Source organism: Solanum pennellii, chromosome 4 (genome assembly GCF_001406875.1).
Source record: "Solanum pennellii chromosome 4, SPENNV200".
Classification (NCBI taxonomy): Eukaryota; Viridiplantae; Streptophyta; class Magnoliopsida; order Solanales; family Solanaceae; genus Solanum; species Solanum pennellii.
Window position 1 is genome coordinate 63,190,379 of NC_028640.1, and position 16,277 is coordinate 63,206,655.

The window sequence follows — 16,277 nt, forward strand, 5'->3', positions numbered from 1 at the left end:
AGTACATTGAATGTACGAGTATGCGAGTTGGAATGTTAACAACTTAAGCTCGAAATAGAGTAAGAAGGAACACTCACCTTGACTATGCTCAACTCATGAATAACTTGACTTAATATAAAACAACACGACATATGCATTTTATATATATATATATATATATATATAAACGTGTTAAACAATGTAAACACTTACTTCGTTAAAGAAAATGCAATAACAAACTCAATTTTACTTATATATGAAGTAATATAATTTTTGTGGGAGATTCTCTCAACGTCAACCACCACTATGAGCCTAAGTGGTGATACAACGTCTTGCCCACGCTGCCAGAACTGTCATATACTTTGTCTTCGCATAAAACTACTTAACTTAGTGGATCCACTAGCTTAACTTACGTGATCATCTAAAAAGTATGATCCGTTAATACCCATGATGGCTAAAGGATTTTCATGGAGACTTGAGTTAGTATGAACTCTCATCTCCACATCAATGCTCAATACTACTCCTAAAGTATACCTTAACTCATGTTTTTTAAAACAACTTCCTTCTTTGGGTTGAGATAATTTCTTAACACTTAGCTTTAGAAAACTCTCTTGGAATCAATGTTCCCTTTTCTTGCTCAAAACTCTCTTGGAAATCTTAGTTTCCTCTTATCTTAAATGTGAAAACATTTATAACTTCTTTGGAAATACTTCGTTCCCTAATAACTTTTTGAGAAATGAACTCAACTCTTCACTCTTTGCTTAACTTGAAACGTGAGTCTTAAATCAACTCTGAGGGAATACTTAGTTCCCTTATATTTCTTTGAAGGAAGAACTTCAACTCTTTACTCTTTACTTGAAAATTGAGTCTTAAAATAAAAGTTAAAACGTTTATTAAAGACTCTTGAAACTTTAAGAAACTTTGATTTGACTTACTTCTTAACGTTGAGACTTAACTCTTAACTTCTTTGACTTTGATCTTATTGGATTATGGATTCAAGGTTCATAGTATCATGTTTATGGATGAGTTCATGATGTTTATATGTACCTTAGAGTGTTGAAATCAACTAAGAAACGTGAGTACATCATTTAGAAACTAGTACGAAAAGATGGGGAATGAATGAATTGAATTGGCGTCCTTGGCGCTCCAAACTTCAAGGCCAAGCTGGGGCGCTCTAGCTAGCGCGGAGCCCCAAGGCCCCACGGACAGAAATTGTCATGTGGGGCTATAGGAGGTGCAGCGCCCCAGGGCCCTACGGACAGACGTTTCGACTTTTCTCCTCCATTTTTTTTCTCTAAACCCTCTAAACTTCCATGGGATTTTCCCCATCCTCAATACCCAACAGATTTGACTCAAAAAATAACGTGGAAACACAAATCAAATCAACACTAGTCATGTAACAACTCAACCAACAAGAATTAAAGAATGTTCTTAAAGAACTTCACTTTTTATCGTTCAACCTACTCCAAATCGCTGAGTTTAAACAAGTTGGTGTGTGGGTGAACTAAACCAACACAAAAGATCTTACATACCTCGATAGGGATCACCCCCGACGAATTCCACTCGTAAATCGTGGCGTTCTTAGCAAATTCTTGACTTTTCTCCCTTTCCTTCTTCTCTTCTCTCTTCTCTAAGCCCTAAGCGTAAACTTTTTTCCAGTCTGAACTAAAACTTGTTTTTATCCCAAATAAACCCTTAAAACGAAATAGGAAATTAATTGGTGAAAAGACTAGGTTGCCCTTCCTTAAATCCGGATTGGGATTTTCCTTACTTAACTGGCCCAACTTCCTGGGCATATCTCCCTCATACGATATCAAAATCGCGCAAACTCGGCGGTGATGGAAAGATTATTCCAAGAGCTTTCCAAGCATGTCAAGAACTACCTCTAGATCATCCTGAACTAGAAGTTATGGCCGCGTCAAAATGACCCAAACTCACTTTCTTAACTTAGACAATTTTCCAGATTTTTCCCTTTCTTTCCAAAATTGAATATCTTTGTTTCTTAGCTATTTCAAATTTGTGGGATGTTAAATAACGTCCCCCATTATATTAATGTTAATGTCATGTTTATGACTAACCTTTTGTATGTCTCTATGTTACACTATAAATAGAAGCATAAGGGTTCGTATTTTATACACTTGAAGATTTTGTGAACACTTGAAAGAATGAAAGTTATCTTATATTATTCCTCTTGTCTTATATTCTTTTTGTCTTCATTTTTATATTGTTCTTTTGTTTTAATTTTACAACTATATATATTATGTCTAACTTATTTAATTTTATGACCATTATATATTAGCAAATTAAATACTGAGCACTAGTCTTCATAGTTAGACATATTGAACTTTCCAAACAAACCAGTGGATCTTATAATATACCATATATCACCAAAAGTAGTAAATAACTAATCATTATATTAGTGTTTTAAACTGCACATTTTTAATGAGATCTATATAGGGTTTAGCATAACTTGGTTCAAACTAAAAAAAAATCAATTGAGCTATAACAATTTAATTTTTTGATTTGTTCGATCGATTTCGATTTTTAATTTTAAATATTCGGTAGTCCAATTTGATTCGATCTGATTTTCAATTTTTAATTATTTTTCTTTCAGTTAACCAAGATCAAATATGTTCAATGAATTTATAATTGGGAAAATTATGCAAAATACGAGATATTTAGTTTACATTAGGTATTATAGCTATAGTTTAAGAAAATTGTAATTTTGTTAGAATTAAGAATTCTCCATGGAAATATGCAGGAAGCAACTGAAATTGTGTTAAGAAGAAGAAGAAGAATGTTCAGAGAGAAAAAACGTGATCTCTTCAATGCAATATATTCTGATAATATACAAAACATGTGAATTGACTTATTTATACCAACCACTAATTGTAATTAACCAACTTAACTAACTACTTATTGTTAAGTCTAACTAATAAAGAAACTAACAAACTAATCTGTTATGTAACTAACTAATAACTAATTGTAGTAAATTCTTCAATGTACTATAATACAATTTGTTAATTCCTCAACACCCCCCCCCCCTCAAGCTAGGAGCTATGAAAATATTTTTTATTCCTAGCTTGGAAAGAAGATAAGAATGTTGACAAAAAACTAAGCCTTTAGTGAGAATGTCAGCCTGTTGCTCTGAAGTACAGAGATGATGAAGTGATATCAATCCAGTATGTATCCTTTCGCGAATGAAATGACAGTCAATATCAATATGCTTTGTACGCTCATGAAAGACAGGATTAGAAGCTATCTGAATGGCAGATTTGCTATCACAATGTAATGGTACATGAAGAGGAACCTTGACATTCAGTGCAGTAAATAAGCCTACAAGCCATACAATTTCTGCTACAGTGGATGCAAGGCTGCGATATTCAGCTTCAGCTAAGCTACGAGAAATAGTGGATTGTTTTTTTGACTTCCATGAAATAGGTGAAGAACCAAATTTGATCAAATAGCCAGTAACTGATGGTCCAGTATTAGGACATGAAGCCCAATCAGCATCACAAAATGCAGTTAAAGTGGAATCACAATATGATAAAAGAAAAATCCCTAGACCAGGAGATTTTTTAAGATATCAAACAACTCTAGTAGCAGCAACCATATGAGATAATTTTGGAGAATGCATGAATTGACTCACTGTCTGGACAGTAAACGAAATATCAGGTCTTGTATGAGTGAGATACAACAATCGACCAACAAGTCTTTGGTAGGAACTGATATCAGTGAGTAAAGGATCATCCTTAGTACCAATAAGACAATCAAGATCAGTAGATGTAAGTTTCTCATGCAGCTCAAGTGGTGAATTTGCTGGTTTGGCTCCAGATAATCCCAAGTCAGAAATAAGATCAAGAGCATATTTCCTCTGATGCATGACTATACCTGCTGCACTTCTAGCAAATTCAATCCCAAGAAAATATCTAAGCTCTCCAAGATCTTTGATTTTAAACTGGGAGTGCAAACTGTTTTTGGTATCTTGAATCATATCCAGATCATCACCAGTAATTAACAAATCATCAACATAGACAAAAATAATAACAATCTTCCCTGCAGATTGTTTGGTGAATAAAGAATAATCCAAAGGACTTTGAGTAAAACTAAAAGAGAGTAAAGCTGTGGTTAATTTCACATTCCATTGCCTCGAAGTCTGCCGCAGACCATAGAGAGATTTGACTAGTTTGCAAGCATGCGTAGATTTGTAATTGTCAAAAAATCCTGGTGGCATAGTCATATAAACTTCCTCCTCCAAATCACCTTGCAAGAAGGCATTGTATACATCCATTTGATGAATGGACCATTTTCTGGTAGCAGCCAAGGAAATCACAACCCTTACAGTAACCATTTTAACTACAGAGGAAAATGTGTCTTGATAATCAAGACCTTCAAGTTGGCTATAACCCTTAGCCACCAATCTTGCTTTGAATCTGTCAACTGTGCCATCAGCTTTATACTTTATCTTGAATACCCATTTACAACCAACTGCTCTTTTATAAGTAGGTAAAGTCACAATCTCCCATGTGTGATTATCTTCCAAAGCCTTAATTTCTAACTCCATTGCCTCAACCCATCTAGGATCCTTGGCAGCCTGAGCATAAGACTTAGGTTCTATATCAGCAGAAAATTTAGCAATAAAACTCTGATAAGTAGGAGATAATGAACCATAGTTCATAACATCACTAAGAGAATATAAACAAGTAGAATTAGGAGTTTTGTGAGGTATAATAAAATCTTTCAACCAGATTGGAGGTTTGGTGGATCTTGTAGACTTTCTAGATGTAGAAAAAGAAGGAACCTCAGAAGAAGAAAGTGTGGATGTTGGTTGAAATTCAGCAGTAGGCTGAGTATCAACACTAGTAGAAGATGGTGCAGCAGAAGAAGAACTAGAAGGATTAGGAAGTTCAGGAAGAACAGGAATTAATGGTGTAGGTGTAGGAATATGATCAGAAGAATCAGAATACAGAAAAAAATCATGATCTGATGTTATTGAATGAAGCTCTGTGGGATCTTTAGATAAGAATGGAAAACAAGATTCATGGAATACAACATCTCTGCTGATAAAGACTTGTTTCTTATCCAGATCATACACCTTGTAACCCTTTTGGTATAAACCATATCCCAACAATACACATTTAACAGCTCTTGCACTAAATTTATCCTGCTTAGGCATGACAGTTACATAACATAGACAACCAATAACCTTCAAGTGTGACAAAGAGGGTACTCGACCATAAAGCATTTCAAATGGTGATTTATCTTTCAAAACAGTAGATGGTACTCTATTAAGTATATATGCAGCTGCCTCAACACAACAACCCCAGAATTTTGATGGTAAATTTCCTTGAAATTTGATGGTTCTAGCTGTCTCTAAGAGATGTCTATGCCTCCTTTCAACCACTCCATTTTGTTGTGGAGTATATGGACATGAACTTTGGTGCAGAATGCCATGAGTTTTGAATAATTCACTACAAGTATTGTTAAAAAATTCTGAACCATTATCAGTTCTGAAAATCTTCACATGTTTCTCAAACTGATTCAAAATCATAGCAAGAAAAGTTTTGAGTGTACTAGATACATCAGACTTGACTCTGAGCAAAAAAATCCAAGTCCATCTAGAGAAATCATCCACTAGAGTAAGAAAGTAGTTCATGCCATTATAGGTAGTAATTTTGTAAGGTCCCCAAACATCCATGTGGATCAATTCAAAACAAGTAGTAGAAGTAGTAAGACTGTGTTTGAAAGGAATTCTAGTCTGCCTGGCCATAGGACATATATCACATTGTCCTAATGTACTACTACATGTATTAGAAATACTGAGAAGTTTCTTCAAGACTGGCAATGGTACATGACCCATTCTTCTATGCCAGAGATCTGAGTTTGGCAGCTTCTGTCCAACTAAAGAATGACTAGTAATTGAATTGTTACTGTCTTTATGTTCTTTCAACAAGTAAAGTCCATGTTGTTCTCTACCAATCATCTTCACCCTCCCATTGGAGAGATCCTGAAATGCACAAAAATCAGGATAGAAAGAAATGCAACAGTTCAACTGTTTAGTAGCTTTAGAAACAGACAGTAGATTGAACTTAAAAGTTGGCACATAGAGCACATCTTTAAGAACATCACCTCCTGCTAGATGACTGTTACCAACATGTGTGATATCAGTAGACTCCCCATTAGGTAATTGCACTTTTCCTGTGTTTCCTACTTCAGTTCCAGCAACTAACAAATGTGAGTTACCAACCATATGATTGGTAGCACCTGTGTCAATAATCCAATTAGGATTAACTTCAGATGTATGAGGAGATATACCTGCCATGTATGCACTAGCATTCTGTCCTCCTTCAGTGTTTAGCAATCCCAAAAGTCGTGTGTATTGCTCATGAGTGAACATAGGAGTTGTAATAGATGTAGCTGATATGGTAGTTGGTGCATTCCCTTCTGTCTGTACTAAGTTACTACCAGCATGTAGATCCTTTCTTCTTGATTTAAAATCAGGTGGATAACCAATCAGCTTATAACATTTTTCCTTCAAATGACCAGTAAGTTGACAATGGCTACACTTAATTAGTTTGAAACACTTATCCCTAGTGTGTCCTTGGACATGGCAAAAATCACATTCCATTCCATATTTCTTAGGCTTAGTACTTGAACCTCTAGCAGTGAATAAAGCAGTAGGATCCATACATCCACTACCTGCTGTAATTTTCTGATTTTCATCTTGTAAAACCATTGCATAAGCTTGGTTAACATTCGGAACATGAGATTTCATCAAGATCTGACTTCTAGCATTAGCATATCCATCATTAAGTCCCATAAGGAACTGTAGCAACCTTTGATATTGAAGATGTGTTGCATAATCTTTGGACTTAGTGCAGTCACAACAAGGTGGAGGCATCAATGAATCATACTCATCCCAAAGATCTTTCAACTTAGAGTAGTAAGTAGAAACAGATAGAGTACCCTATACTAAAGAGAAAATGGATTTGTGCAATGAAAACATTCGTGATGCAATAACTTTATCAAAACGTTCACGTAAATCCTCCCAGATCATATGAGCACTAGATCGAAATAGAACTCCATTAATTAGATCTCGACTCACATTGTGCATAATTCATGATTTTACAATGGCATTACAACGATCCAATAGCAATTCATAAGCAGGTCCATAAGTACCTCTGTTAATAGATCCATCCACAAAACCAAGCTTGTTACGAGTCAACAATGAAAGTTGCATAGCTTCACGCCAGATTGAGTAGTTTTCCATCCCAACAAGCGGCATACGAATTGACATTGAGCTGGGAGCATCAGAAGCATGGAGGAACAAAGGATGATGGTAATCAATGCCAAGCTGATCCTTAGATCGATTAGAATCAATGACAGTTGCACTGGTATGAGTATCGATGACAGCTTCATTAGTCTCCATCGAAAAAAAAACAAGAGCAAATTTGCAGAGAAAGAAAACAGTAAACAAAGGAATCTCTCGATTTCCAGTCAATCCACAAAGGAAATCCCTAGATTCACTTGATTAAAGCTCTGATACCATGTTAGAATTAAGAATTCTCCATGGAAATATGCAGGAAGCAACTGAAATTGTGTTAAGAAGAAGAAGAAGAAAAGAAGAAGAAGAATGTTCAGAAAGAAAAAACGTGATCTCTTCAATGCAATATATTCTGATAATATACAAAACATGTGAATTGACTTATTTATACTAACCACTAATTGTAATTAACCAACTTAACTAACTACTTATTGTTAAGTTTAACTAATAAAGAAACTAACAAACTAATCTGTTATGTAACTAACTAATAACTAACTGTAGTAAATTCTTCAATGTACTGCAATACAATTTGTTAATTCCTCAACAAATTTGTGGTTGTAGTTTCTTCAATTCTTGTTATTCGTCTGATTTGTAGAATTCGATTTCTAATTGTATAAATCCAAAATTATGTATATGCTTACCCTAATTATTTATATACGATTTATGAAAAAAAATCATAATAAATTATCTTATTTGTATATACTTACTCTATTGTATATTTGCTAGCAAAGTATATAAACAGACATAAATATACAAACCGCGACCTCTGTAGCAAAATGAACTATAAGTCTATAACTATGGAGCATAATTATCGAAACTATAGTTATAAAGTCTAGATTTCATTTATTTGCACTTCACGAAAGTCTTAATATTAATCATTTAGATTCAGTCGAGTCTAATATTAAGATAAATTTAAAATTAAAATTTTAAAAAAGAAAATAAATCAAAAAGTAAGAGAGAAGAAAAAAACGATAAAGAAAAAATTTAAAATGAATTTTTTTTATATTTTAAATTAAATTACACATGTGTCTTTTTAGAAATTTTGTACAACTTCAACTGCTATTTTATGTTTTTTCTCTAATACAAATAATAAAGTGAGACTCTAATCACCCATAAAGGTGTTGAGACTTCATCAGAGATTATAAAACATTAGAACCCCTCTTCTTTTTGTCTAATATAGACATGAGTATGCAGATGATATGTTTTAACTTATTTTATTTACCTGGAAATTAGTGAAGGGGGTAAATAATACTCCTTTCATTCCATTTTATATGGCAACGTTTGATTGATACGAAGTTAAAAAATAATGAAATATTTGAAATATTTATCAAATAGCTCTTCAAAAAGGTTAACTTACTTTTTTCTCTCCTCATAAATGTATTGGAATACTATACTTTAAAATTAAGTTGGACCAAAAAAGTTAAAAGAGAAATTATACTTTTAAATGCTTACCATGTAAAGAAATGTGACATTATTATGGAAATTGACCAAAAATGAAAAGTTGTCACATTAAATGTGACAGAGAAAACATGAAAAAATAAATTTAGGAGCTAATAAAACCCCTGCATTGTTTAGGTTTGTAATTGAATGAAAATATCACCATAATTTAGATGTGTTTTTGATTATGTCTTATCCCTTTCAATAACATGAAAAAAATGCATCTTTCATGCAAATCACCATCACCATCAGATACATCACTAGACTTTGATTGAATATTGACACAACTTTCAGATCCCTTAAACAAGTAATTAGTAGCTAACAAGAAAAAATGCTTAATTTATATAAGCTATAGTTGGAGTCTATAAGTAGGAATTGCCATTAGATGCTTTGCTCTACAAGTTACTACTCCAAATTGCTCACTCATGTCCAATTCACTAGGCTGCATACCATTTGGTAGTTCCCAATCAAAGCAATGTACCAACTGCGCAACCACAAGCGAACAATTATGATTCCCAATTGCATACCAGGGCAACTTCTTCTACCAGAACCAAATGGTAAAAGTTGAAAGTCGTGTCTACGAAGATCTACACTGCTCTCAACAAATCTCTCTGGCAAAAACTTGTCTGGTTCTGAAGGAATATTGATTATATTCAAGTGTTAAGGGAATACATGGGAGATATATATAGGAGATATAGGAAGGAGTACTAATCCTAATAGGACTAGAATTAAGGAGTACTAATCCTAATAGGACTAGGATTAGTACACAGTAAATACTAATATTATTTTATACTATTTATTTAATACTATCTGTTATTATCCCCCCTCAAGCTGAGCTGAGCGGAAGCGAACGGAAGCTTGGAACTGAGGTAATCGTGTTGTCGGCTCGGGAGAGGCTTGGTGAGAATATCAGCCGGTTGTTCTTCAGTGGGTACATACTGCACAGTCATGGTGCCGGCCTGAACTTCATCGCGAACAAAGAGACAATCGGTATCAACATGCTTCATTCTGGTGTGTAGGACGGAATTCTTGGCCACACAGATGGTTGATTTGTTGTCACAATAGAGAGCAGGAACAGTGTGAGTGGCGCGGAGTTCGCGAAGAATATATGTGACCCACATGGTCTCAGCAGCAAGAAGAGCAAGGGCGCGGTATTCAGCTTCAGTCGAGGACCGAGAGACCTTGGGTTGTTTTTTTGTACACCAGGAGATCAGGTTCGGCCCCAAAAAAACGAGAAACCCCGATGTAGATTTTCTGTCATTTTTATCATTCGCCCAATCTGAATCTGAGAAACCCCGAAGCTCCAAGTCCCCGGGTCGAATGAGTAAACCACGACCAAGAGTGCCAAAAATGTACCTGAGAATGCGTTTTAGACAATGGTAATCATGTTCACTTGGTTGATGCATGCGCTGAGCAACTCGGTTGACAGCAAACTGGATGTCAGGACGGGTAATGGCCAGATACTGTAGAGCCCCAATGAGGCTGCGGAAGTGGGTGATATCGGCAAAGGGGGTGTCGGCTCCATTCGTAGACGAAGAGACTGCCATCGGTGTTGGTTGACTGGTGCATTTTTCCAGTCCAGCTTTCTGCAACAGATCTCGAGCATATTTTGACTGATGAAGAAACAAGCCGCTGCCTGTCCGAGAAACCTCCATTCCCAGAAAATAATGTAACGGGCCAAGGTCCTTCATTTTGAAGGTAGTATGCATAGCTCGAGTGACATCCTGAATGAGAGCTGCAGTAGAGCCTGTAATAATGATATCATCTACATAGACAAGAAGAATGACTGTACCGTGTGCTGAATGTCGAGTAAACAGACTCGTGTCGTGTACGCAACACGTGAAGCCGAGTCCCTGGAGGAACGTTTTCAGACGTGTGTACCAAGCACGGGGGGCTTGCTTGAGCCCATACAGAGACTTCTGGAGTTTGCAAACATGTTGAGGGAAGCGGGGATCAACATAGCCCGGTGGTTGCGTCATGTAGATAGTTTCATCAAGCATGCCATGAAGAAAAGCATTGGAAACATCCAACTGATTGATGAGCCAATTGTTGCGCACGGCGAGTGACAGTACCAGGCGAATGGTTTCCTGCCGAATAACAGGACTGAATGTCTCGGAGTAATCAAGCCCATACTCCTGATTGTAGCCTTTAGCAACCAAACGAGCCTTGTACCTGGAAATACTGCCATCTGCATTGTGTTTAATTTTGTACACCCATTTACAGCCCACTGGGTGCCGCCCATGGGGCTTAGGTACAAGAACCCAAGTTTTCTGATCAGTCAAAGCCTTAAACTCGTCATCCATAGCATGACGCCAATAAGCATTTTTTGAGGCAACAGAGTAGGTTGTTGGTTCACTATCGGGAAGGGGTGTATTTGGTAGTATGGTAGCCTGAAAGGTTTTGGGTTTAAAGATACCGGCTTTGCCACGGGTTAACATGGGATGAGTATTGGGGGGTGGCACGGGCGGTGGTGATTCGGGGGTGGCCGGGAAGGACCCAAAACGGATCGGGCTGGAGATGTTGTGGGTATGGGGTGGTTCGGGTTGGTTGTGAGTGTGGGTGGTGGTTGCGGGTGTATTGTGGGTGACGGTCGAAGGGGTGATGAGGGGTGGTTGGGTAGTGGGTGGAGGTGTGGGGGAAGGTGGTGAGGGACCCTGTGAGTATGTTGGAAAAAGGGGAAGGACGCCAATGAATGATGTATTTGTGGAGGAGGAAATAGACTCGTAGGGAAACTCATTTTCGACAAATTTGACATGACGAGATATGTAGACTTTATGAGTTTGTGGGTCAAGACAGCGATAACCCTTGGAGGTAGGATGATAGCCCAAAAAAATACAAGGACGGGATCGGGGTTGTAATTTGTGAGTAATATGAGGGCGTAGCCAAGGGTAGGCAAGACACCCAAAGACGCGGAGGTTGGTATAATTGGGAAGTTCTTGGTAAAGGAGTTGATAGGGTGATTTGTTGGAGAGAGTGTGACTGGGCATTCTGTTAATGAGGTAGTTTGCGGTGGCTAGAGCTTCTACCCAAAAGGAGACAGGGAGATGAGATTGATGTAGAAGAGTAACCACCGTTTCAATGAGATGGCGATGCTTACGCTCAGCCACCCCATTCTGTTCGGGAGTGTATGGACAGGAGGTTTGATGTATAATTCCCAGGGATTGCAGAAACTGGCCAAAGATGTTATTGACATATTCCTTTCCATTGTCACTTCGAAAAAGTTTAACATGAGAATTGAATTGTGTTTTGACCATTTTTTCAAAAGTGACAAAGGTGGTGTATGCCTGTGATTTGTGTTTTAGTGGGTACAACCAAGTGTATTTTGTAAAATCATCCACAAAACAAATATAATAGCGAAAACCAGCAAATGAAGGAACAGCAGTAGGACCCCATAGGTCAGAATGAATAAGTTGAAAAGGTGCAGTTGTACGCTTCTCAGATAAAGTAAAAGGTAATTTATGAGATTTAGCAATTGAACAGGAGTCACAATTGTTTACATGAATGGAAGAAAAACCTAATTGAGACATTAAAGAATTTATTATTTGAGTAGACGGGTGACCCAGACGACTGTGCCACAACAGACTGTGGCCATCAGCCGAAAGAGCCACCGGAGCCACAGGAACGCTTTCTGAAACTGGGTGGGCAGACGAACTTGTGCCAGGAAGAACGTACAGACCATGCTCACAGGGGCCCTGAAAAATCACCCTCTTGGTAGTATTGTCTAGGATCTGAAAATCATTAGAGGTGAACAAGAGTGAGCAATTATTGTCTTTTGTGAATTGGTGAACTGAAAGGAGATTGGTTTTAATAGAAGGGACGTGGGTAAGGTTACCTAGGTGAAAGATAGCGGTGGGGGTTTTAATGGTACCCGTGCCAGTGTGAGAAATATTAAGGGACTCACCGTTGCCAACAGTAATACCATTGGAGCCATGATATGGATTTGGAGCGTTAAGCTTGGATAGATCAGAAGTAACGTGCATGTTGGCCCCAGTATCCAACAGCCATTCAGAGGAAGGGCCGGCTTGAGATGCATAATTGGCACGGTTATCACTATTTCGGCTCTCCTCATACCGAAACCAGCAACGAACAGCGGTGTGTCCTGTTTTCTGACAGATTTGACAAGTTGGACGATCCCGCTCGTAAGTGCCCTGCCCGCCGCTGGAAGATGACTGCCCGCCGCTGCCGAAGGAGTGCAGGCTGTTGTTGCTGCCGTGCTGCTGACCGTCGTACGGCGGACGACTGCCCTGCCGACCGCCGCGCCCGCGGCCTCCGCTGTTTCTGCCGTAGCCGCCGCGGCTCCCCTGCCGGCCGCCACCACGCCCCCCGCGATAGTTCTGGCTTGCGGTGAGGGCGGTGGCCGGCTCCATAACAGCGGCTTCTCGGAGAAGAAGTTTGCTCTCCAGATCCACGTTGATTTCTTCACTTTTTAGCCACGAGGAGAGAGTAGCCAGGTCAACGGGCGTTGGACTGATGCGAACCGCCTGTTTAATGGAGGAGTAAGCTGATGGGAGCCCCCGAACGACGCACATGACGAGATCTTTTTCGGGAATGATTTCTTTCACGGTGTCGAGGGCTGTGATGATGGTGGAGACCTCGTCTAAATACTCCGCCATAGTTTTCGTGCCTTTGGTAATTGTGTGGAGACGATCACGCAATTGAAAAATATGAGAGTGGGAAATTGATGCATAGCGTGTTGCGAGGGCCGTCCACAGGGCTGAAGCAGTTGTGTAGGATCGGACGTGTTTCTGAACCGTGGGAGAGATGACCGCAATCAAACATGATCGGATCTGGCCATCCACGGCTTTCCAGGCGGCATGGGCCGGATTGGTTTTTTCTGATTTGTCCGTGGCGGTGATGACTGCCGGCGGCGGCTCTGTGCTTCCATCGACGTATTTGAGAAGGTAATTGGCCTCAAGGGCTGTAAGAACGGTGATTTTCCATGTAGGGTAATTTATGTCTGATAATTTTTCGGGAATCAGGGCATGAAGATGCCTGAGAAGGAGTTTAACGCCAGAAGGAAGTGAATCGAGAGGATCCACCTCGGTTGTCATGGCTGCCGCCGCCCAAGAGAAGAGAGGGAACGATCGGTGCCCTAAAGAGAGAAAAAAAAAACCTAGAGAAAAGAAGATCTAGGTTTTCTGGCTCTTGATACCATGAAGGAATATTGATTATATTCAAGTGTTAAGGGAATACATGGGAGATATATATAGGAGATATAGGAAGAAGTACTAATCCTAATAGGACTAGAATTAAGGAGTACTAATCCTAATAGGACTAGGATTAGTACACAGTAAATACTAATATTATTTTATACTATTTATTTAATACTATCTGTTATTAGGTTCAGGCCAAGCATTAGGATCCCTTTGAGCTGCATATACATTGACAACAATCCTCGATCCCTTTTGCACGAAGAAGCCATCAACAACACAGTCTTCTATGGACTCATGAATTAGTAATAGTGCAGCAGAATGCAGCCTCAGGGCTTCCTTGATCACCATGTCTAAGTAACTCAAATTTTCTAAGTCAGATTCTTCTACCATTCTATCAAGGCCTACAACTTGTTCCAATTCTTTTTGTAGTTTCTTCATGACATGAGGATGCCTAAGTAGCTCAGTGAGTATCCATTCTACTGATGTTGCTGAAGTGTCCATTGAAGCCATAAGCATGTCCTGCAACACAAAAGTGAAATGTCTCAATTCAAAACAAGTTAGGGCTGGTCTCTGGTTTTATGCTTGCTCTCACTGGTATAATACACCTAGGACGTCACATAGGACACATGTCACTACTTGTTCAACTTTATTCAAGTTTAAGTATTTGCCTATACATATCCAAAGTTGGAGGACATAGATGTCAACTGCAGTCAAGTTTATATATTATGCCTATATAAGACTGGTTATATAACAATTACATTTCAATTACAAACAAATCGGACTAGTTATACGAATACTCTAGTTGGGAGAAGTAGGTTGACAACCAGCGTAAAACTAGTGAGTTCGTGATGAATCCATTTGTATTTTCAAATGCTAAATCAATTACCAATGTCAATAAAACTACATACCAATAGGACAGCTTTAACATGGCGTCAATCAAACTCGAATCCAGCCTCACCAGATTGCATAATATCCATCATGGTATCAACAAAATCCTTAGTTTCCCTCTGTTCCTTAGACTCAACATGTTCATCAATAATCTTCTCAAGGAACTCATCAAAAACCTTGGAAAGTGTCTTTAGCCTACTAGTAATCCCCTGAAGATCCAAAACACCAAGATAAGGAAAAAAATCACCAAGATTCGGTGTTGCAGCTAAATGTACAACTTCTTGAACTAATGATTTAAAACCCCTTTTATCCAAATCGTCATCCATAAACTTTTTCCCAAAAACCATTAAACAACTCAAATTCGCATTCAATGACGAAACATTAGCACTAAGATCAACAGCAACAACATGTTGTTGATCATTATGATCAGCAACATGTTTAATTGATTTAACCATAAGTGAAACTTCTTCCTTTCTTGAAGGTTGATATGAGTTAATCTTTTGACTAGTCACAAGGTTCATAGTAGTCAATTTTCTCATGTTCCTCCAATAAGGACCATATTTAGAGAAAATCAAGTTCCTTTGACCATAACAAACATGTTGTGAGGCTTCATGATGAGGCCTACTAGCAAATACATGATCATAAGTTTTCAAAACTTTTTCAATTGTATTAGGGGATGAGACAACAATTGTTGGTACTAATCCAAGTTGTATGTGCATGAAAGGGCCATACTTTTTGGCTAATTTGTAAAAATCTTGGTGGGGATTTTTGCCTATTAAGTGAAGATGTCCTAAAATAGGAAGTCCCCATGGACCTGGTGGAAGTTTTTTTTTGTTGTTGATGTTTAGTAATTTATGGAATATGTATATGGCTATAGCTACTATAATTGTAGTCCATATGATCAAACCCATAGTAGAAATATTCAATGTATGTGACTAAAAGTTCAACGTGGAGAATCCTACTTATAAATGAGAAAATGACAAAAATTGTCCCTCTTGTTTGGGTGAAGGTTTAAATTAGTCCCTAAAGTATGCTTTAGGGAAAAAAAATAGGTCCTTCAAGTTTGCTAAAAGTGAGAACTTCTGGTACAAGAATAATTACCCCATGTAATTCTCTGCGTGGGGTTTGAGAAGGATAATATGTATGCAGTCTTATCTCTATGATTATTTCAGAGGTTTTAACCAAATTAAGTCATTATATAAAGCCATTCACCAAAATAATATGTTTTTCTAAAATTTTACAAAACTAGTATAAACGTATTCCACAGTAACGTTTTAGGATATATTTTATTTTTTAAAAGTTGATGGCCTCAGATTGATATACGTTACTCACAAAAACGTTTTACTCCTAAAACGTTTCTATGAGTAACGTTTTAGGAGTAAAACGTTACTGAAAATAAAGTTTTAGGAGTAAAACGATACTTACATTAACGTATATCAACCTAATGTTGTTAGTTATTTTAAAAAAAAATATGCCCTACAACGTTACCGTGAAAT

General features: G+C 37.8%; 1 pseudogene across 1 annotated transcript; it reads right to left on the reverse strand.

Moving 5' to 3' along the window:
• Window positions 1-8,886: 8,886 nt before the first annotated feature.
• LOC107017336 lies at window positions 8,887-15,705 on the reverse strand (annotated as a pseudogene). The gene is made up of 3 exons (XR_003577844.1): window positions 14,802-15,705; window positions 14,088-14,412; window positions 8,887-9,375 (listed from the first exon to the last, which is right to left on the reverse strand). The product of XR_003577844.1 is annotated as a cytochrome P450 CYP736A12-like (transcript).
• Between the last annotated feature and the right edge of the window lie 572 nt (window positions 15,706-16,277).